The sequence below is a fragment of the Pongo pygmaeus genome, chromosome 2 (genome assembly GCF_028885625.2).
Source record: "Pongo pygmaeus isolate AG05252 chromosome 2, NHGRI_mPonPyg2-v2.0_pri, whole genome shotgun sequence".
NCBI classification, from domain to species: domain Eukaryota; kingdom Metazoa; phylum Chordata; class Mammalia; order Primates; family Hominidae; genus Pongo; species Pongo pygmaeus.
Window position 1 is genome coordinate 187,617,351 of NC_085930.1, and position 22,834 is coordinate 187,640,184.

General features: G+C 38.7%; 1 long non-coding RNA gene across 1 annotated transcript in view; it reads left to right on the plus strand.

Annotated features, from left to right (window-relative positions):
- LOC129033949 (uncharacterized) overlaps nucleotides 1-21,943 on the plus strand; it is a 38,005-nt gene extending 16,062 nt beyond the window's left edge. The window contains exons 2-3 of the long non-coding RNA XR_008501716.1: nucleotides 21,252-21,410; nucleotides 21,732-21,943. This is a non-coding gene — a long non-coding RNA (uncharacterized LOC129033949). The remainder of the gene's footprint in view (nucleotides 1-21,251; nucleotides 21,411-21,731) is intronic.
- The last annotated feature ends 891 nt before the right edge of the window (nucleotides 21,944-22,834 follow it).

Sequence of the window (22,834 nt, forward strand, 5' to 3'; positions counted from 1 at the left end):
AGGGTGCTGGGATTATTAATGCTCTTGTTTTTCACATTTCAAGTAGTATCTAAGTAATTGCCTAAATATGACAGCATAGCTTCCCCTCCTAAGAGAGACTTACCCAGGAAGCACCAGGGTAATCTGTGCTTTAGGTAATTTTGAAATAGGGAAAGAGAGTTAAAGTAGTCAAAGACTCACCAAAGCTCTACCAGGTGGTCAGGCACTGGAAAAATTGACCTAGCATAGTGTCTAGAGCTAGCTTTCTCTAGAGTTGCTGTTGGACCTGATGCAGCATTTCTTACCTTCCTTGAGGATGCTGTTAAGAAAGAACTGGCTACTCGAAAGTGAAGCTCTGGTGTTTCGATTCCAGAGCTTGCATCCAAAAAGTACATGAGGTTGTCATGATGGATAGTTGTTGGAATAAGCATTGTTCTCACTGGCCCCTAGAAAGGGATCTGTGGCTCTGCAATGGGGAGAAAGACAGGTTGCTGTTTGCTTCTCATGTCAGCAGTATGGCTCAGAAGGAAGCACAATAGCCGCAGTCACCCCAGGGAAGTATGAGGCACAGTCTCCAAACACCACTGAGGCATGCTGCTGCAAGATTCATTCTGCCTTAGGGGAGGCAAGACAAGGCTGAATGTGCAATGTGTAACTACCATTCGCTGAGCCTCCATTGTTAAGCAATCTTTGTGTCAGGTACTTTACGCATGTTAAACGCCTTAGCTTCAGAGCAACTCTAGACGGTTTTACAAGCCCCACTTTGCCCAGGAGGAAACTGAGACCCAGAGAGATTGATTATTATATCCAAGCTTTCTTAATAAGAAAATTACTGAGTTGAAATGAAACTCAGTTATCTGATGCCTTGCTCTTTTCACAACACTACATGAATGCAAACGGTCCCCTCTCCTGAAACCTGGCGTACAGTGGCTCCTGGAGAAGCTTCTCCTTAACTGTAGACTCTGAAGGGCTAAAGAAATGAGAGCACAACAGAATATTGAGTTTCAAGTTACTCAGAACTCCCTCAGGAACACTTCCTTGTTTTACAAATGCGGAAAATAAACCCCAAGGGGATAAGATTCTATTTTAAAACAACATTTGTACAGTACTGTTATGGGCTGAATTATGCCTCCCCAAAATTCATATATTGAACCTCTATTCCCTAGTACCTCAGAATATGACTGCGTTTGGGGTAAGAGTCACATTTAGGTTAGTTTTTATAAAATGAAAGAGTTGTATAATGTCAGAGAACAGGCTTTCATTCTAAATGAGAATCTTTCTCCTTCTGAGGTTAAGCTAAGTAAAATGTCTTTTGGGCAGAATCACAGAACATTAGAGACTACTTGTTGAGATTATCTCACTTCTTTTCATTGTCTAGATGAATACATAGGACCAAAGAGAAAGACTTTTTTGTGCTTATTGTACCAAGATATGTTCCTTTCTTTCATGAAATTGAGAGAACTAGAAAACAACAAGTAATTGGCAGCACTTAGTGTCAGTATTGCTCTTATACATTTAACTATAAACAGAAGGGAGAATATTTTTAATGTTTTCTTTATTTAAAAAAGAAATACTACAAACAAGTTGATATTCTTGTGTCACAATAAAAATCCTCTGTCTGTTCCCAATTTGTCAAAAGCACAAGAATTTTCAAGCTCTCGACAGGACCCTTAGAATTTCATCATTTAAAAAAAATGTTGTTTCTATTGAGAGTGCTTCTCAATTATGTCCAGTAGGTGGCATAACTTTAACCACACAAAGCAAGAAAACCATGAAAAAGCCAGAATAATTCTGATACAGATCAGAAACTCTCAAATGTTGGTCTTCAGACTAGCAGTATCACCATCATCTTGGAACTTGCTCAAAATGCAGATTCTTAGGCCCTACCCCAGACCTACCTAATCATAATCTCTAGGCCCCAACAATCGTGTTTTAATAAGTGATTATGTTGCATGCTAAAAGATGAGAATCACTGAGATAGAAAATCAAGCTTGCATGAAAATCAGACAATAGTTTTTCACATTGAGGCAACATGATAATATACATTGCAAACGTTATTTCCTAATGAATGCAATGTTCTCTTTTCAGAGTCAATAGCATGGACAAACCTCAATCATCAATATCATTTCTGTTGGCCTTATTAATTACTTACTATGGGCCTAGTATTTCACCAGTGTCAACTCATTTACTCTTTATAACAACCCGGCATGGCCAGTGCTCTTATCTCTCTTTTTATAGATGAAGAAATAGAGGCTTCGATGTCACAAGACTGCCTCTTATCACACAGCAAGTAAATGAGAAGACAACTCAATATCGGAGAGGTCTTGACACCAAAGCCCTTGCTTTTCTTCTTTATGCCCATGTAGGGTTGTCATATTTAGCAAATAAAACTACAGAACATACAATTAAATTTTAATTTCAGACAAACAACGACTTTTTTAGTATACATCCCATGCAGTATTTGAGACATACTTACACTGAAAATGTTATTTGTTACTTACCTGAAATGTGATTTGATTAAGAATAATTTTATCTGGAAACCCTATCCCGTTGTCTCTGTTTGCATTCCAATCAGTTGCAGAAAAAAGAACTAGAAAATAATCTTTCTTAAGGGTTATTAGGAATAAATCTGAGCTTGGGCCTCACTCCAGAAGCTGCAGTTTAACATCAGTCCCAGGTGATTTGTATGCACATTACTGTTCAAGGAGCAGTGGCCTTAGAATGCTTACAATCCAGAATGACTGAGTTCTAGAGCTAGGGACCAAATTTAAAGACCCCTCCAGACCTGAGAGTCTATGAATCTATGAGGGAAGTGAATGTGAGATAGAATAGCAGTTTACTATTTCTTGCACTTACTTAAAATTCTGATACAACTTTATATGAGGCAATAAAAATATTTAAAAATCAATAAATATTTTCTTTATAGAATTACAATACTTGATTAGGTTTTTGAGGATAGGAATAAAATTAAGCAGAATTTTACAATTCTTTTGTAAAGCATTACAAGAAATATCTTTAACATTGGATTTGAACTCTCTTCAAATCAAGTCACAAACAGAATATTTACAGCAGAAATAATGCTACTCATTTTATAAGTAAGAATACTTTTGTTTAAATCCATAACATCAAGTATGAGATGCAGAGATAGTAAAATAATTTCCCAAATGATACAAGTACTTATTCATTCCATGTTTATTGAACACCTGGGGGAGGTGAAAGGTGAAGGTGTGTTATGATAAACATATGCAATTCATGTGGGATGTTATGGTACTCCTTTATGCAAAACTTTAAATAAATGGTCAGTTCCAGGAACCTGCTTCAAGTTGCTAAGACAAGAATGACATCCAGGCTGGGCGCAGTGGCTCATGCCTATAATCCCAGCACTTTGAGAGGCCGAGGCAGACAGACTATGATGTCAGGAGTTTGAGACCAGCCTGGCCAATACGGTGAAACCCCGTCTCTACTAAAAATACAGAAATTAGCTGGGCATGGTGGCGCATGCTTGTCGTCCCAGCTACTCAGGAGGCTGAGGCAGAAGAATCACTTAAACCCGGGAGGCGGAGGTTGCAGTGAGCTAAGATCGCACCACTGTACTCCAGCCTGGGTGACAGAGTGAGACTCCGTCCCCCCCCCAAAAAAAGAGAATGACATCCAACAGTTCCTCCTGCCATGCCTACAAAAATCATTACAGCTCAAATAAACATATGGGTCAGCTCATTTAGCAGACATGTATTAATTTCCTACTATGTGCCAGGCTTTAAAGAATGGGCTTGTATGTGAGAAAAAAGGGACAAGGAAATATCATTGTGTGCCATGATCCAGTGGACTAGGAATGATGGTATTATCCAGGACAGAACCTTGAAATGGAGAGAGACGTGTGTGCGTGTGTGTGTGTGTGTGTGCGTGTGTGTGTGTGTGCCCACGTGTGTGTATGGGGTTGGTGAAGAGAGGTTGGATACAACATCAGGAAGCCAGGCTGGGGGATCTGATTAGAAAACCTCTGCAGTCTCCAGTCTTGGACTTACTATCTTTGCCTTGCCTCTAGCCACAGTTAAAGAAAAGTAATTCGTTTCCATCTGCCTGGTTTTAAATAACTGGAAAGTCTTTCTGCTTTAATTCATATGCATTTGCCATATTTTTTTCTCTCTGATATTAATTTGCACACAGCTTAGAAAAAGGTACTTCATTAACTATTAACCATGGTACTTAAGAAGTTGGGGACTTCCAAATCCTTAATCATATTAAAAATATATAAATCCACCTATCTTCATATTTGGCCCACAGAGGTTCACATTATGAAAAGAGTTTTAGTGATTTATTTGGTCTCGAACCCCGAGGTTCTGTTTTTCTTAAATCCCTATGAACAGTCTACATTTTGGACACAGAACAAATAAATGTATGTTGCATTTTCTCACTGAATCCACAGGGTTATTAAAATGTGTGCTTATTCCCCAAATAATCCAAGCTCAAGCACTTGAATAAGAATACCTCAAGGCTTTCCTCTTTCATTTGCTTTGTGGAAAGCAACTACAAGGCAGGGATGAGTCAGCATGTGTGTCCAGCTAGCAGGAATAGGCAGTAGCCCTGGTTTATGCTAAGTCATAGGGGAATTTTGCAGTCATTTTGTGCTGCACTGTCCAGGTTTTTCAACATCAGTGGAACCTTTTGTGTTTTACCCACTGTATGGAAAAATCCATGACTGTCCTAAGAAACCTGAGAACAAACACCCATCTGCCTGTCCTTCCAACACAGGCTATTAACCACAGTAGTATGTACCCTGTTCTGGGCTGATACTTAACATTTTGGGTTTTCATCCTTACAAATTTACGTAAAAATATGTGTGATTATCTCAATTTGACAGAGAAAAAGAAAACACAAGGTCAATCAGCTAACCAATGGCAAGGGGAATCTAACAGATCTGTCAAAAGCCAAAGTTAGTTTTGTGTTCACTAAGATTTACTACTTCCTTACTCCATAAAAAATGTGATAAAAAAACAAATGAAAAAAAAGCAGACTTGGAAGGAAAAGGTGATAACTGTGGCAAATGGGCAATATTAGGTTCGAGCATGGAGCAGGGTGGAGCTCAGAGCAAAGTCAGCCAGCCAGGCCTACTGATTATGTAAACATTAAAAGTGTTTATACCAGTGTTCATTAATCTCCATTTGCACCTGATGGGAGGTAATTCTCCATGGCATTTCTGTGAGTCTTGTGACAGCTTGTGTTTAGGATGATCTTTATAGCAAACAGCCTTGGAAAGTAGATATAGTGTCTAGTGTACCTCTCTAGGATAGAGAGAGGGAAGATTTGTTTCCTGACCAGGATAGTACAGATAACTTCTTCCCCAGGGGACAAAGATTTGGCATGTTTTCTAGCATCCCTCCTGAGTGGCTTCCTAAGTTCAGTGTTGCTCAGCTGTGACACAACTCACAGTGTGTACAGTATCCACCAGGACCTGGCTTCGCATGGGCCCCATGGAAACTGGAGGGTAAGTGGAGCTGAAGCCAACATGAAGCTCATGCTGCCTGTTGTCCCATGAGCAATCAGCTGAGTAAATCGATTTGTGTTCATTGTCTCCTTACCAATCAAACCTATGGAATTCTGCAGAGCTGACCTAAAACCTTCCTGATGCTGCTTAGGGACTGCTTGACAGCATGATCAGCTCCTGCATCCCCATCCCTTCTTCCACACTTCTTTGTCTTGTTCTGAGCCTGGGCTTCCTTGCCTCTGGCTTCCTGGTTAGGATTGGCATAATGGGAGGTACTGGGGGAGATGGGAAAATGGGAAGAGTGAGAGGTCAGGGTATTCATTCTTCTTGCTCCTTCTCTGCCACTGTGGCTACAGCTCCTGCTTGTAGTCTCTCTTTCATAGCCAGACTCTGGTAAAAACAGTGCTCTTGGAAAAATATTATGTCACTCTTGCTAGACCTTGGATATATCACTATTAAAACCTTTCACCAGCTGGGCACAGTGGCTCACGCCTGTGTCCCAGCACTTTGGGAGGCTGGGGTGGGCACATCAGGAGGTCAGGAGATCGAGACCATCCTGGCTAACATGGTGAAACCCCATCTCTACTAAAAATAAAAAAATTAGCTGGGCGTGGTGACAGGCGCCTGTAGTCCCAGCTACTCAGGAGGCTGAGGCAGAAGAATGGCGTGAATCCGGGAGGCAGAGCTTGCAGTCAGCCAAGATCATGTCACTGCACTCCAGCCTGGGCGACAGAGCAAGACTCCATCTCAAAAAAAAAAAACAAAACAAAAAAAACTTTCACCCTGCCAAAATCTCTATAAACAGCTTTCACAAAGCTATCTGCAGTAAACTATTTTGGATGTGCCACCTTGTTTTTAAAAATAAGTTAAGGCAGTCTTTTATGTGTATGAAACAGGTTATACAAATATACATAAAAGACTGCTTTTAAAACCGTAAATTACCTCTTGTCCTCGTCGTACTGAGTCTTTGCAGCCACCTTGGACCTCCATAAGGCAAAGGTACTTGTCTTAATTTATGGTACTCTCGGGAAGGCTTTGACTGGACTGTGTTATAAATGCATTTTCACCTGCTCCTGGCGATTTGTTTTGATGCCTGTAGAAGTCCTGTGGGTAGGCATGTTAATGGCCATGTTAAAGATACCCTCTTTGTCAGCATGCATCTCACTGCACCTCCTCTCACAGATAGTTATGGTTCCCAGTGTGCAAATAATACACTTTAAGTCTTGGTATAGTTAAATAAATGTATAGAAAATTAAACAAGGACCACAGCATAAAAACTTTCTACATAAACTTAGATCATTTGAGGAAACTTCAAGTGAACTCAGAACCACAGTTTGTAGTTGGAAGAGATCTTCAAAGACGTTTAATAAAACTCTCTCATTGTACAGTTAATTTGATTCTTGGAAATCTAAAATCGCATGAATTCATTTTAGTCCCTGTCAAAATCATCACATTTTCCATTTTTTAAATATTATTTCTACAACGCAGCAGAAGAAATTACAAGAACAGTTCTAAAATTGCAAACTAATAGAAAAGTGTATTATCCCAGTAGTACATATGAAGAGAAAATTACTAAGTGGTTTGTTTCCTTTTGTTGACAATAATTATGAAGATGAGGCTATGATGCTCATGCTAGGTCTCAAAGGATGAGCAGGTGTGGGCCAGGAGGATGAGACTGTGCAATGGCAGCTCAAGGAGAGCAGGCAACCTAGGCAAAGGCCTGGAAGGGAGAAAGAAATTGATGTATCCAGGGAGCTATAAGCAGGTCAGAGTTATAGGAGCATAAGCTAGAATTGAGGGAAAACAGAGGAGAGAAAGGTGAATGCCACCATTTAAAATTATCTGTTTTTAGCCACAGAGCCAGGTTTTCTCACTATAAATGCCTGCCAGCACTGGGCTGGAGAATAGCCAAGATCAAAAACACTCAGCTTCTCAATTGACCAAACAATCATGATTAACTATTTGAGAGCCTTATTTCCATTAATAGTTCTTTAGCACTTGCTGTGTGTCTAAGCACCGTGACAAGTGATTCTATTGAAATCCTAAGTAATTTTGATACAAATTAAGTGGTCATTATGAACCAAGGTCAATGCATCTATTGAGCAGTTTCCATCACCAGTGTCTCTCCCAAGAGCTGGTTTTTAATTCTCTCCCATGAAGTCTAAATCCAAAAAGCATCTAGATCAATGCAGTTCAAGATAAAGGCTGGGCTCTACATGGATGAATGTGAGTTTGCACAAGGAGTTGTTTGTGGATAATTACCCTTTCCACAATCTACATCAGTAACTCCTAAAGCCTCACCCAAATAGCCATACAAATATAAGTAAAAATAGAATGCTTGTTATTTTGATACAACTTCCAGGCAGGTTTCCCATCACTTAGCACCTCCCCAGAAACCAGTGTCTTCTCTAGACTTCTCTATATAGAAATGTGACCTAAGTAGAATTTCTGCATAATATTTTTAAGGGAGGAGTTTTGAGAAAGAGAAAAGTTATCTCAGAAACTAGAACTTAAAGTATAATAAAAAAAGAGAGAAAAAAGGTATGAATGAATAAAAAATATTATGTTTCTGCTAGCAAACAATTTATAACTAAATAGATAATTATTTTAAAAAGCAATTAATAAGAGACAGACAAGACCCTTTGGTTTAATGCTCTGCTGCTGCCATCTTGAAATTCTTAATGATTTTTAAACAAAGGATCCCATGTTTTCATTTTGTATTGGGCTCCACGAAATATGTCTCTACTCTTGCCTGTGATATGGGAGTCCTCAGATGGGCAGGCATTGCATGCACAACTGGTCAAGGAAAGCAAATGGAAAAGAAAGACTTAATCAGGCTTTGAATAAAATTTAGGAGGTAAATAATTTAGGCAAGGGGAGGGGGGAGACTTAAAATTCTGAATTAACATTCTTCCTGGGAAAACAGCAAAAAAATGTAATAATAATAAATTAAAATTAAAGACTAAAATTAATCTCCCAAAATGGTTTCAAAAAATGAGTTACTCTGTTTAGGCTTTGCCTGTTTTCTCTGACTTAAATAGCTAGTATATTTACTTAAATCTACATTGTTGTTTCAGCTTCCAGAAAGGATTTATTATTGTACACAGACCATGAAATAAGTTCATAATTATCAGAGAATTCCACAAGGTGTCAGCCTCAAGCTAAAATGATAAATCCAATGCTGGGAAATAGTTTTAATTTTAAGAAATGAAGATTTGAAGTCTCCATTTTGAATTCCGTGTCTGGGGCCTGTAGCAATGTAGCAGCCCCTACTTGTTGGATGCCTCGTACATGCTAGGCACTTAACATACATTATTTCTAATCTTTAAAATAACCCTGTGCTATGGTGTGAATGTTTATGTTCCCCCCAAATTCGTATATTGAAATCCTAAGCCCATTGTGATGTTTTCAGGAGGTGGGGCCTTTGGGAGGAGATTAAGTCATGGGGCAGAGCCCTTATGAATGGAATTAGCATCCCTAACAAAAAAGGCACAGGGGAGCTTATTTGCCCCTTCCACCTTGTGAGGATGCAGCTAGAAGACACCGTCTATGAGGGAGCAGGCCCTCGCCAGACACCGAATCTTCTTGCACCTCAATCTTGGACTTCCCAGACTCCAGAACTGTGAGAAATAAATTTTTCTTGCTTATAAACCACCCAGTCTATAGTATTCTGTTACAGGTGCCCGAATGGACTGAGATATCTCTATTGATTTTAATCCCCATTTTACAAATGAAAAAATGAGGTTAATGAGTGTTAGCTCAATTTCCCAAGGCATACAGCCAGAATCAATATTCAAAGACAAAACTATCTGAACCCAAATCCTGTGCAATTTCTGCCATACTGCCTCAAGGCCTCAAACAAACAAAGCAGTAAAAAGAATTCAAGAATGGATATAAAACAAACTCTGGGACTGTCTCCTGTCCAGGCTCTATTCTACAGCAGCTAAGGGTGCTGGACCGTCACACTGAACCTAATAAGCATCAACCCAGCAGCTCCTGTCTCCTGGGTTTTTTAGCACAGTAGGGCCACCCGCCAGGGCAACTCCCAGCATATAGAACCCTGCAAAAGGGCATTTCAATATCCATTGGTTTTTATCATCATCTATTATTATTGTTATCTAGTATTGTATAAGTTTCAAAGTAATGTTTGGTGTAAATCATAAGCATTAATATTACTGTTGCTTCCAGATGTTCCTGATTTCCCAATCACACCGGCAGGAATTTCTGCTCTCAGGAGCCTCCTCTATAGCTGTAGTTTCTTGACTCAGACCTACAAACTCAGCCCTTTGCCTTCTGAAGTTCTGGGGCCATTCTTCCCTTATTTAGAAGGTGATTCAATATTAAGCTTACTGCTGGTTGTTCTGGGCAACATTGAAGTTGAACCTTAGACAAGCCCCTCTCCGACCCATTGCTTTGTTGTGTGAACTTTAATCCCTGCCTTGGGAAGGCAACAACTAGCATGAGGATTAATATCTCTGGCTCTGAGTTTGAGTCCCAGTACCATCACTTTTAGGGTGACCAACTATCCTGGTTTGCCTAAGACTGTCCTTGTTTCAGCACCAAAAAGTCCAGGATCCCCTGAAATTCCTCAGTCACAGGCAAACGGAGATGGTGAGTCACCCGAAGTTTACTTCCTAACTGCGCAACCTTGAGCAAGTCACCTAACCTCTCAAGGCCTGATATGTAAAATAGGCAAAATACTAATATTTACTTTATCACGATTAGATGAGTTGTGTATACAGTGCTTAGCGTAGAATAAGCATGCAATACATTTTAGTTAATAATATTACTCTTGGCCCGCTAGTACTCACTCAGCTCATTATTCTTCTAGGGCTCCTAGAACTGGAAGATTGCTTTGTTCTAGCCAATCGTTTCCAAGAAAGGGAAGTCCTGCCCTAGAGCCCAAGATAAAAAATTGGGGCCCTTCCTGCCATCTATCTACCCTTGCTTTTTCATTTTTCTTGTTCCTACGCTATCAGCTCTCCTACTTAACAAGCCTCTGGGAGCTCTTTGTTTTTAAGCATCAGTAACCATTTTGACAGTTCACACTCCCAAAAGCCTCAGTAACCATGAGAATGTCCCTTTAAAAAGGCAAAGCCAGTGATCATGGGCCCAGGAGGGAAGGTCTGAGCCTGGTGGTGCCTAAAATCTGAATGTGACTGAAAATGTACACCCTGATTCTATTCACGGGTATAATAACATGAATCTAGCCTCGAAAATAATTTTGTTGACTTGACCAATAATCCTTCTCAATTCAACTGCATCTAATGTCCTGTGTAATTAATGATCTTTCTCCAGCCAGGCATTTAATGGCTGTCATGTTTGACTACACTTTGACATGTATATCTTCATCATCATTATAAATATTGCATTTTACTACTTTATAAAAAATTATATGCATAATTAGATTCTGTTTTATTTTATAAAATAACATTATTTTTCTTTGCAGCAAGAAAAGGAAAACATGGCTAGAAGTGGTGCCTGCTCTATTTTCTTTTTCCATCTTCCGTACACTTGTGTTTATGTTCAAACACATTAAAACTATATGTACATATTGCCTCACTTAGGAAAGCTTGCCAACACATTCTGGCTATATGTTATCTACTACTCAGGAAATCATAACCAAGAGTCTACAACTGAAAATAGCGTGCTTTGTTTCTATCTTCTAAAAAGATACTCAGAGTTTATATTTCCTCTTCATAGGATACTGTCACTAAATTTTTAGGCTTTGTCATTTTAAGTAAAATCAATACCTTGGGGCAGTAATATCTATATTTTATCCATCATCTTCTTGTCTAAAATGTCTTATTAAACAACTGAATGGCTTATTTGCACAGGAGAGCCATTTTGGATAATTTTTAATGCAAATTTCTGTGTAGCTCAAGTCTACCTTCTTCCCAAGGCTTGACTGAAGTTCTCAGGTTATTACTCAGTAGACTTCCTTCTTCCTGTTCCAGCCCAATTTCGAATCCTTCTCTGAGAGGGGGATACAAGATGGATCCCCAAGAGCTGCAGTCCCCTCTGACTCTGTGGGAGAGATTCACTTATCTACACAATATCTAGGCCGATTCTCTGGTTGGCTGCCTAGGCCCAGTCTGAAGAGAGAGCTGGGGATGGAGTATTTGCTAGTTCAGCTGGGGAGGCATCTGCATCTGGATCCCTGATCCACATGCCATGATTAAACAGGAACACTCAAAGAATTAAGGTATTACTACAGGTGATCTCTCTATTAACTTCCAACCTTTGGGTTTTATGACATTGTGATTTAAAATGAATGGACTTGAGCTATAAAAGTTACAATATACTCATGGTGAGGAATAGGTCTATAACGCTGGAATGGGAGGCTCTGGTTTCCAGAAAAGTCAATCAGGAAACGACATAGTAGGAATAGAGATGGCAGGAGCTTGAGGGTGGAAAAAGAGAGAAGAACTTCAAGGTACTTTCCTTTGAAATGTTCGAAGGAAACATTGACTGTGTCAGCATTACTTGCCCAGCACAATTGCCAATGTACTATCAGGAACACCAGAGGCAACAAAAAGGACTCACCTAATGAAAGAATATTGTCTTATTCTAAATCAATCAATCCTTTAATTAAAGACTTCTTGGTCCTATGCAGGTGAATATATCACCATCACGCCAATGCATGTTTTTCTTGTTGTGAGCATCTGTTCTTTGGATATTCCCAGAAATGAAACTTCATGGGACATAAAATCCTGCATCCTTAGGATGTTAGACCTAAGGATATTAGCTAATCATCTAGTCCAGCTCTCTCATTTTGCAGATGAGAGAACAGTTCAAATTGTGAAGCACAGGTGTATCCAGACAGGGCTTACCTCTCCAACAGGGTTTCAGGATTATAATTTTTCATTACCACAAAGAAGAGAGGTAGAAAATTACAGGTTTTGAATGTAATCATAATCCTTTAAAAATACCCCTTGCTCTTGATCTCTGAATTATTGTACCAGTTCCAATAAGTTAAGGTTGTCATTAAGTTTTAACTTAATCTCGAAAAGAACAAAGAAAGCTACATGATCTCACAAGGAGAAATACATGGAAAATTTTCCAGCTCATTGTCCATGACTTTTTATACAATTATGCATTTGTAAATCCTAATTGTATCTCTGTGATCTGTATCAGCACACTCTATTGGAAGTGGCTCTCATTATGATCTCAGATCTAGCACAGAGTTCCTGAAGTACCTACATTTCTAGAAGACATGGAAACTTTCTGAGAGTCAGAAAGTTCTGTGCAATTTCAGATTAGTTCGTTAGCATAATTGTTTCAACATTAAAAAGAAAGATTCAGGCAATTTAAGATGCTTATGTAGAAAAATATGTCTATAACTGTCTCCTCGACAATGTAACATGGAAGAACCACTGATTCACTGTCCAGAATCACCTCATCAATAGCAAAAAGAGCTTCCACTTCTTTAACTGTTGCTCACAAGTGTTGGCATCCTGCCTATAATTTCTTTCTTGAAGAAATTCTGTTCCATTAATTCTGAAATTCAGGCACTTCCACATACTCACTTAATCTTACACATCCATGCTAAGAATAATTATTTACTTAAAAATGAGTTGACGACTCTAAAGAATGACAGATGGATCCAGCCATACCATTTGTGGCAAGCATTCCAATCTTTGACTCAGTGGATTAATCACCACCAGAATGAAACACGATCTCACCCACAATACTGGATAAGGTATAACTAACAATGATATAATGGTATTCCAGACTTTTGTATAAATTTATTCCATTTCCAGGTTTGTTATATGACTTACTTCCAAATCAGAAGATTATCTCTGCTCAGAAAATCAAAGTTGATTGCTTCCCAAGAGAATAGAAACGTCAAAGACAGAAAGCCTTGCTTTGATCTGGATTCCTCAAGGGTAGGGATGGGAGGATGAGTTCACCCAAGAATAAAACAAAACTTTACACCACGCAGCCCCCATCTGACTTATAAAGAATTTTTTCTCTCAGGCTTCATTTATTCACTCTTTTATTCATTTGGCCAACATTTATTGAGCACCTACTATATGCCAGGTACTAGGCCAATATCAGGAATTCAAAAGCAAATAAGCTATGTTCCTTCTCTCAAGGAGCTCATCATTAATCAGCCATGTTAGCAAATAATTACAGTGCTCCATTCAGGCTGATATCTACAGTAAATGCTTATGTAATTCATGAGCAGATCGCACAGATAAACCTTCAACGCTTTCTGTACTTATTGAATTGGTATTAGTATCTCTGCATGTACCCTCAAGACTAACAAGTTCATACTTTAGATGATTCTATCAATAATGCTTTGCCTTTGACTAAAATAATCAATACCTGACCACAAAGATGCCCAAAGTTATTAACCGTGCAATTTCACATCTTTCAGGAATTTAATCCCCCACTTGCTTCTTCCTCATACACATACACACACAAAGCATTTGTCTCACAGTGAGTTAATTCCTGAGTGCTTTTTCAGGCTCCTTTGGCCTATAGATAGCATTCAATTACAGTGACAGGCAGTGAGTCCAGTTACCACCTGATTCCCCAAAACACTTCAGGAACATCAGATAGGTAGCTCTTGACATCGGGAAGACTGATCGCTAAACCAAATCCTAGCCATAGGACTGGAGCTTAGAGGTATGAATTTACTACTTGTACAGATGTTACAAGATCAAGAAAATAGTCACTATTATTGAGTCCTTATCATAAGCCAGGCACTATGTGTTAAGTATTTAGCAAGTATTATTTCATCCTCACAAAAATGAGGTAGATGCTGTGTATTAGCCCATTTTCATGCTACCGATAAAGACGTACTCAAAACTGGGCAATTTACAAAAGAAAGAGGTTTAACCGGACTTACAGTTTCACATGGCTGGAGAGGCCTCACAATCATGGTGGAGGGCAAGGAGGAGCAAGTCACATCTTACATGGATAGGTGCAGGCAAAGAGAGAGTTTGTGCAGAGCAACTCCCGTTTTATAAAACTATTAGATCTCGTGAGACCCATTTACTAGCACAAGAACAGTATAGGAAAGACCCACCCACATAATTCAGTCATCCTTCACTGGGTCCCTCCCACAACATGTGGGAATTATGGGAGCTACAAGATGACATTTGGATGGGGACACAGAGCCAAACCATACCATACTGCTATTATCCCCATTTTAGAGATAAAGCAATTGAAGTCAAATAACTTGCTGAAAGCTACATAACAGTAAGTGGTGAGGCCCTGATGGAAAGCCCAGCATACTGACTTCAAAGCCCACTGATTAGGAGGGCATAGTTAAAGAAACTGGAACCCAAGGTCTTAGGGTGGCACTATTAAGACATCTGAATGCTGACTTTAACTTTTCATATTTCCTTTGAGGACAAAATTTTCCTTAGATTTTGATGAACACCAAGTGCCATGGCAAAAGTCCATTAACCACACAATTTTGTCTCATCTTAGTAGAGCCTGATTTGCACAGCCAACTGCTTCCAAATTTTACTGTTTTTGCTGTATCACAATGGCTGTTTATAAAGCTTTTCTCTGGTACAGATGTAAAAGACAGTAAGGAGTTCTGAAAGGATCAATAGGACTATAAAAAATAGATTTTCAAGTTTTAACATCTCTGTCTTATTAAAGTTAGCCCTTTATTTATTTATTTATTTATTTAGCTAGGAGTGAGTACAATGTTGATTGCACCTGAAGAACATTTTATATTCTGTTTCAGAAGCTTGTTAACACCTTGCTTATTAATTAGAAAATAGTCTGGGTGCCTTGTATTCAGGCTAGGAAAGAGACTCCCATTGCCCCGAGGCTCCACTAAATCAGAGCACAGAGCCAACCACCTTTAACATCCAAAAATGAGCCTCTTGGACATATCAAAGTAAGTCTAGTTGAGAGCTGTGTAGCAGACAGCCACAGGGCCCCACCATGATTAATGGTGTCAATATGAAGTCCCATGTCTGTCATCTAGGGGCAATGTTTGTGATAATGGCATATTCCTCCTTTCAATTCTCACTTTCCTCTTAAGGAAGACTGTTCATTTTTATCCTCTGAGCATGTTCCTAACAAGACAGATGTACCATCACACGTTTAAGGAGGAAGAAAAAAGGGCAACTGCAGAAGTTCAAGTAAAAAATGAAAGCTGAATCATTCTCAGTAATATCCCAAATTTATATCCCTTAGTATCACAAACTGAATTACCTCTATAAACATTAGTTTAGAAAAACAACTTTTCACTTACAGCTGCATGGTGAAGAACCACATCACATCCATACAGGAAGGATCTTATTTTCAATCTAATGTGCCAATGGCAGTTTCCAATAAGAAGAAGCAATTTGCCAGCCTTGCCAATTACAATTTGTCCTTGGCTGAAGATGACAGCAAAGTCTGTGCCTCTGGTTCACTGAAAACATCAGAAAGATATCCCTAATACTCAGTCTGTTTCTCTGTGAAGTTAAGCGTTAAGGAGGTGATTAAAATTCAGCTTAACTTTGGTACCAAATCAAAGGAAAGACATTGCTATCTGATGGTAGGAGAGGGTTTCAAAACTATCCAAAGCAGCAATGACATGCATTTACATTCCAAGCCCTGTGGATGACATTGAAGCTTGGTGCCTCCAGTTTCACCCTCGCCAGGAAGCGACTGTTCTGTATCCTATGGATATAGGGCTAAAGGAGGTATCGACACTTACTGCACACAGATTGACTTAAACATGAAGCTCTTGCCTCATTTAATACCTCTTTTATTAAAAGATGACCCTTGGCCATGAAAGAAAGGTCTGGGAAGAAATGGCTCTTATTGTGACACTGATTTTCTGTGTAATGATCAGAAAACTATTTTCCCTCTTTTTGCCCAAGCTATAATGTTAAGACACATCAGAGAGTTGACTTGTGAGGTTGCGATGATGACAGAATCACATGAAAAAGCAGATTGGAGATATCTGGTGTGTTAATAGGCTTTAAAGATAAGTAAACCGATGACACCCAAATAATTATCCAAGAAAACACTTTTGAAGTTGATCTGCATCTATTACATCAATGCAACACTGGATTATTAGTGTGAGGAAGTGGGAGACTTTGTTTGCTAATTAAAGGTATTTCTTATGTCCTAACAATGATTTGACGCACAGGAAATTAAGCCTAAATTATCTCCTCTGGTTCAAGCATCAAATAAATGTTTTAGGGAGAGACATGATCTGGTGATTTATTTATTAATTCAATAACCCTTCATTGAATGTCAACTCCATGCCTGATTGGCTTCACTAGAGGCACAAAGGTGAGTAAAACTGGGCTCCTGCCTCAAAGGACTTGCAGAAGACTGAAGGGGGCATACTCACTCACTTGGAGGCTCACACTCTTCATGAGCTGCCTGCCCACTTTCCATGCTGATCTCTGTGGGAACACACTCTACTCCATTTTTACCTAATTAACTCCTACTTATCATTCAGATTTTAGCTCTGTGCCTGGCACATGGTATTTGCTCAATAATTATTATTGAATGAATGACTAAATGAACAAAACATCATAATACAATACAAGAAGTTCTCAGATACAGGAGGAAGCAAACAGCTCCTGGGTACTGGGACCATGGTAAGGCTATCAAGGAAGGCTTCACAAAGGACATTTGAGCTCGTGGTATTTGAGATAGATTTTGAATGGAATTGAAGGGTAAATAAGGACAACATGAAGAGAGGGTTACAAAGTGGTGAGAAAAGAGGAAAACTTATACTAAACAAAGGGAACATCATCTGCAAAGGCATGAAGGTATAAATGAGAATGAAGTGTTGGACAAACAGCAAGTTTAGGATGACTAAAACATAGAGCACATTGAGAACAGTTTAAACTGGAAAGTATGTATGAACTCTATGTTGAAGGCCTTAGATGCCATAGTTAAAAGTACTGATTTTTTTCCTAAGGTGATGGGAAGTCTTTGAAGGCTTATACACAGGTGTATCCATTGAGATTCAGAGGCAAAGTAAGTGAAAAATAATAACCACTCTAGCTTAAGGAGAAAAAGAAGAATTTATTAAAGAATATTAAGTAGTTCAGAGACACTCTGGCAGAGACTGTGAGTTCAGACTTAGAGGCTCCAGCAAAGACCACTGAGCACATACTTTAGCAGTCACATCAAGACCCTGGGCACTAGTCAGCAAAACCTCCACCAGTACTCTAAGAAAGCCATTCCTGTCACCCTCAACAGAAATGAATTCCACACAGCACCTCCTTCCTCCCATTGCTTTTTTTCTAATCAAAGTCATGCTCATATTCTTCAGATTGGCCCAGGTCGTATGCCAGCACCATAGCTTCAAGGGAGACTGGAAAGTGAATTTCTAGCTTCTATCTAGGAAACCATGATGTGAGAAATTCCAAGCACAGAAAAGGTATTTCAAAGAAGCTAAAAGGCTACAAGTCATAGAAACTATCCACTGCCACATGGAAGATGCATAATCAAATTGACATCATAAAAAGATTCATTTGGTAGCATTATTGAAAATGGATTGGAGAAGAGGAGAGTTGGGAGACAAGGGGATCAATTTAGAAGGTTAGAGCAGGCAAGAGACGAAAAGAACATAGACTTTAGTGCTGACAGTGGACACAGAAGAGTGAACACAGAACAAGGATATAAGATCGTAGGAAGCAAGAACCTGGTCTGTCTTTTCACTTCTGGAACAACAGCACATAGCAGGTGTTCAGTAATTTTTGCTTTTATTGTTAAAGAGTAATTTACATACAATAAAATTCACCTTGTTTGTGAATTTTGAAAATTGTATATCATAATGTAACCACTACCACAATCAAGATATAGAACAGCTCCATCACCCCCTAAATTTCTTCATGTTGCCCTTTTGTAGTCAATCTCACAACTCCAGCCCCTGGCAACCACATACACACAGTATGTAACCCTTCGAGTCTGGCTTCTTTCATTTATCATAGTGTGTTTGAAGTTCATCCTTATTGTAGTTGTATCAGTACTCTGGTACATTTCTGTTTTTTCCTTAGTGATATTCCATGGTACAAATATACCAGCATTTATCCAGGCCTCAGTGGAAAGATATTAGAGTTGTTTCTAGTTTGATGGAAAATAAATCATCCATATGTTTGTGCCAACATAATTTTTATTTCATTTGGGCAAATACCTAAGAATAGAAGCACCGGGTCATATTATCAGCATATGATTAACTTAATAAGATGCTGGATGTTTTCCAAAAGCAATGTATTAGAGTTTAAGTTACTCTGCATCCTTTCATGTACTTGAGATAGTCATTTTTTAAAGTTATTCTAATAGGTATCCAGTAGTACCTCATTATGGTTTTAGTTTGCATTTCCCTGAAGACTAGTCATGTTAAAAATCTTTTCATATTCTTATTTATATTTGATTGATCTTTTTTGATAAGATGTTCAAATATCTTGCCATTACTGTTAAATAAATATTTGATGAATTTATAAGTAAACTTACACTAAAGATATTTAGGAAAATAAAGTTACCTCCACCTGAAATAATTGGACATTGCTAGGGAAAGGGAAAGGATGGGGTTGAGGAGCACACCACACTTTTAAGTGAATATTGATTAATAGAGTTTAGCTAAAGGATTTAGAAAGCATAACCAAAGATGGCTGTTCCTGAGCCTAATTAATTATTACAATTCGATAGTGTGCACCCAAACCTAAAATGCATAGAACTGGATAGCTTAATAATGCTTCCTAGAAATTTTCTGCATTTGTAAAAACAGATAAACTTCTATTAGTTTTTACCTCCTTCTTGTAAAATAAATAAATAAGTCTTGAAAGCCAATCCCATATCATTCACCAGGAAATGCTAGCAGTCGCTCAGTGTTTGCTCTACCAAAAAGTACTAAATAAAATATTCAATCACGAGAAAGAGAAATGTAAAACTGCAAGCTGTAGGCCCCAGAAGCTAATTAAATGGTTGGTCCTTTGTAATCACCTTCCCTACAGTTAAGGAAGCTGAATAGCAAGGTCAAGAGATTAGACTTTGCTGCCTTCTGAGTCTGTAGGGAAGGTGATTACTTCCAGGATCTTGGACAGTAGGGGATAGCTAATAACTGATGGAAGAAGAGTTGCTTTCTTTGCCTAGGACTTCCAGATTATAAAAATAACACTGTAGGTTGCATCTGAGCCAGGCCAGCACTCCACTGGGTCTCTTGCTGCAGCTGGGAATGAAGATTGCTGCATGGCCAGAGCAGCTGACAGTCGAGGGAAGCTGGAGCCAAAGAGTAGACATGGGCCTGCCAGCATTTGGAAGCTTCGTGAAAGATGAACTAATCTTGTTCTCCATTTAAACAGTTATAGTAGAGCAGTAGACATCAAGACAAATTGAAAGAAGAAAATAAAATATAGAATACATATCATAGTGTTACTGTGAAGTAAAAACATTAGCTGAAAAAAAGTGCACTGTCCCTTGAATCAGCCCAAGCAATATTATGAAAAGGCCAGGCTAGGAGGTGTGAATTTTCTCCATCCTCAATTGAATCTTCCACTGGAGTAAAACAACAGTGTGGAGACTTCAAAGATCACTGATTTCAGCCCTCACTTCCTTAATAATATGCGTGATAGAAGGGTATAAGAGAGTTTATGACTCCCCATGCACAGGAAATTATTTGGTGTCATTACAAGTTAGAACTTGGATCTGGTGATTTGCCACTCAGTCACCCTGCCAAAAATGTCAGCGAGAAAGAATGCAGCCCCAGTATGGGGTCTGTAACTACACACTTCCCAAAATTTTGTATAGGGTTTTTGATGAAGCCTTTGCTTTATCCCACCCCTTTCTCTGCTCTTAAAAAATAAGTAAGTTACCAGAGAACTTACCATTTAATAATTTTTAAACACATGTTATACTTAATATAAAAAAACACTGTATTTAGTGTAAAGCTAAGAGAGATGAAAGAGAAGAAACAAAATTAATAGAAGAGAATTTCTATAGCATGGTCTTGTGGGAATGGCTGTATCTGGAGTTAGGTGTTAGTCCATGAACTCGGGAAATACTCCTGGGGTTCTGTTTGTTACTAAAATGAACATGTTAATGCTTTCCTATTAGGGATGTTGTTGGCTTCTCCAGATCTCCAGGATTGTGCACATTCTAGGTCACACTGTTGCAGGACTTTTCCTTAATTCAGCTAAAGATGGGGTGCTTTGTCCCATGGCCATGAAAATTCAGGCTCACAGACAATTTGAATGATGAGTGAGACAGGGTTTTATTGGGTGAAGAGGAAGAAAAGGGGGAAACAGGGACTTTTGCTAGGTCAGAGTCCCTTCTAGAGCACTTCACGCCCACTGTTCTAATCCCAGGCTCCACACAGGAAGAGGAGGAGCCAGACTCCTCCCTGCTACAAACATCGTAAACTTCATAAGGCTCCATCTCAGTGGGCAACCTGGCTGGAGTTTCTCTGAGGACCCCCTCCCACCTGGCTGTCTCAATACTGCCTGGGCATAAAATCAGAAGCCACGGAAGAGAAATCTCCCTCTTCCTGGAGGACCTATTTAGTTCTGCATTAAATAATTTTAATTATTAATTTTGTATTCAAATAAAAACAGATAATAGAAACGAATGCAAAATTTTAAGAAATTTAATGTAAATTACACGATTTTCAAAAAATTGAAGGTTGTGGCGAGTTCCTTTGCCTGTGCCTTCAAATATATTTTCTCTACTTCACAAACACAAATGAAAACAAAACTCACACTCCTGAGAAGTGGCAGAGTTATTCAGTGAAAAGAGTTTTAGAAAGGAAACATTTTGCTTGTCTTTAATACAGTTTCTTTCTTTCCTCTGACAAATTGTCTCTAAGGTGGGAAACTATATGCGCATGCTTGACACAACTTGAAAACAATACAAAACAACAAATCACAATTGCAAAATCATACAACCCAAATGGAATCACAGTCCATACGGGAGACCATGAAAGAAAGTGCATTTGGTGGGCATATTAAGCTGATATGCAGACCCGGTAAGTTTCCAAAGTGTTCTGGGACTAAATCAGGAACAGGAATACACAGACGGAAGCCCATACTTGGTCGAGGTTGGTTCACAGCAGAAATGACAGTTTAAAGATCAATAACAGTCCCTTGTTACTGAGAGGGCACCGTTTTCACATTCAGAAGGGCTTGTCCCTGGACTAGATAACTGCCCACAGTTATTTTTCTTCAGTAAATCAAAGCTATCAATTACAGCCTCCTAGAGCAGCTACTCCAGCTGCTGTAGGATAGACAGGGCTGAAAAGGAAAATCATTGACTGTGCATAGCTCCTTCTGGAGTTGTTTCCTGCCAGGGATGGTGTCAGACAAGTGCTGAAGGCACTGTTTGTTTCCTGCCCCCATGCTGAGCTCAGACCACAACCGAATCCAGAGCCTGCCATTTATCACTTGACCACGTACATCTGAACCTGCAAGACCCTTGCACAGCCTTCACTGAGGTGTGAAAACTGACAGTTTCCTTCTCCTGCCACTGGTTCTGCAGCAATTAAAGCTTTTTTGCTATTGCACTCCTATTAGTCTCTTGGTTTTAAAGATGCTGCTTACACAGTTAGGTGTGTATTACCAAACTCTGAATTAAAGTGCTTTTACAAGCCACAAGAAAACCAGATTAAGCTAGCAATTTTTATAAGAAAATGTCTTAGTAAAAGGTTCAAAAACAATGGCTTTTTGAGCAGAAGTTTGAATTATTTACAAACAGTAATGATTTTTAGAAATCATTTGTTCAGATAGTAACTATTGATTGCTACTTTGAGCTAGGCACGGTTCTAACCTACACACTAACACTATTTGATAGTTGTGCACATGGATTAAACTTAAAAGAATTGTTTAAAAGTAAATGATTAATGCATGCATGTAAAAAATAAGTTCAAAAATACTCGAGGACAAAATGAAAAGCAAATGCCTTCCCCGTGACTACCATTCCCATACTACTATTAATAATATGTTAATTCTCCAGTCATTTTTCTCTGTGTACAATGTGTGTGTGTGAGTGTTTAAATATAAACTGTTTGATAGTGTTTTTGCTTTTGAAAAAATGTCATAATGCTATAAATACAGTTTTTTGACATAACTTTTTAATTCAGTAATGTATTGTGGGCATTCCTCCATGAATCATACATATCTTTTTTATTCTTTTAACAGCTATATAATGTTATACAAAATTAACCTACCTTATTTCCCCATCAATGAATATTGAGTTTTTTTCCAACTTTTCCCCATTACAACAAGTTAGTTATCCATGGGCACCCTTGTATTTATATCCTTGTGTATTTGGGATCGCAATTCCTCATACCCCTGTCAGTATTGGAGATTATCAATCTTATTAAATTTTTGCCAGTCTAGATCTTTTTTAAATGCATCAGTTAAGAAGTTTATTTTGTTTTTGATGTAAGAGATG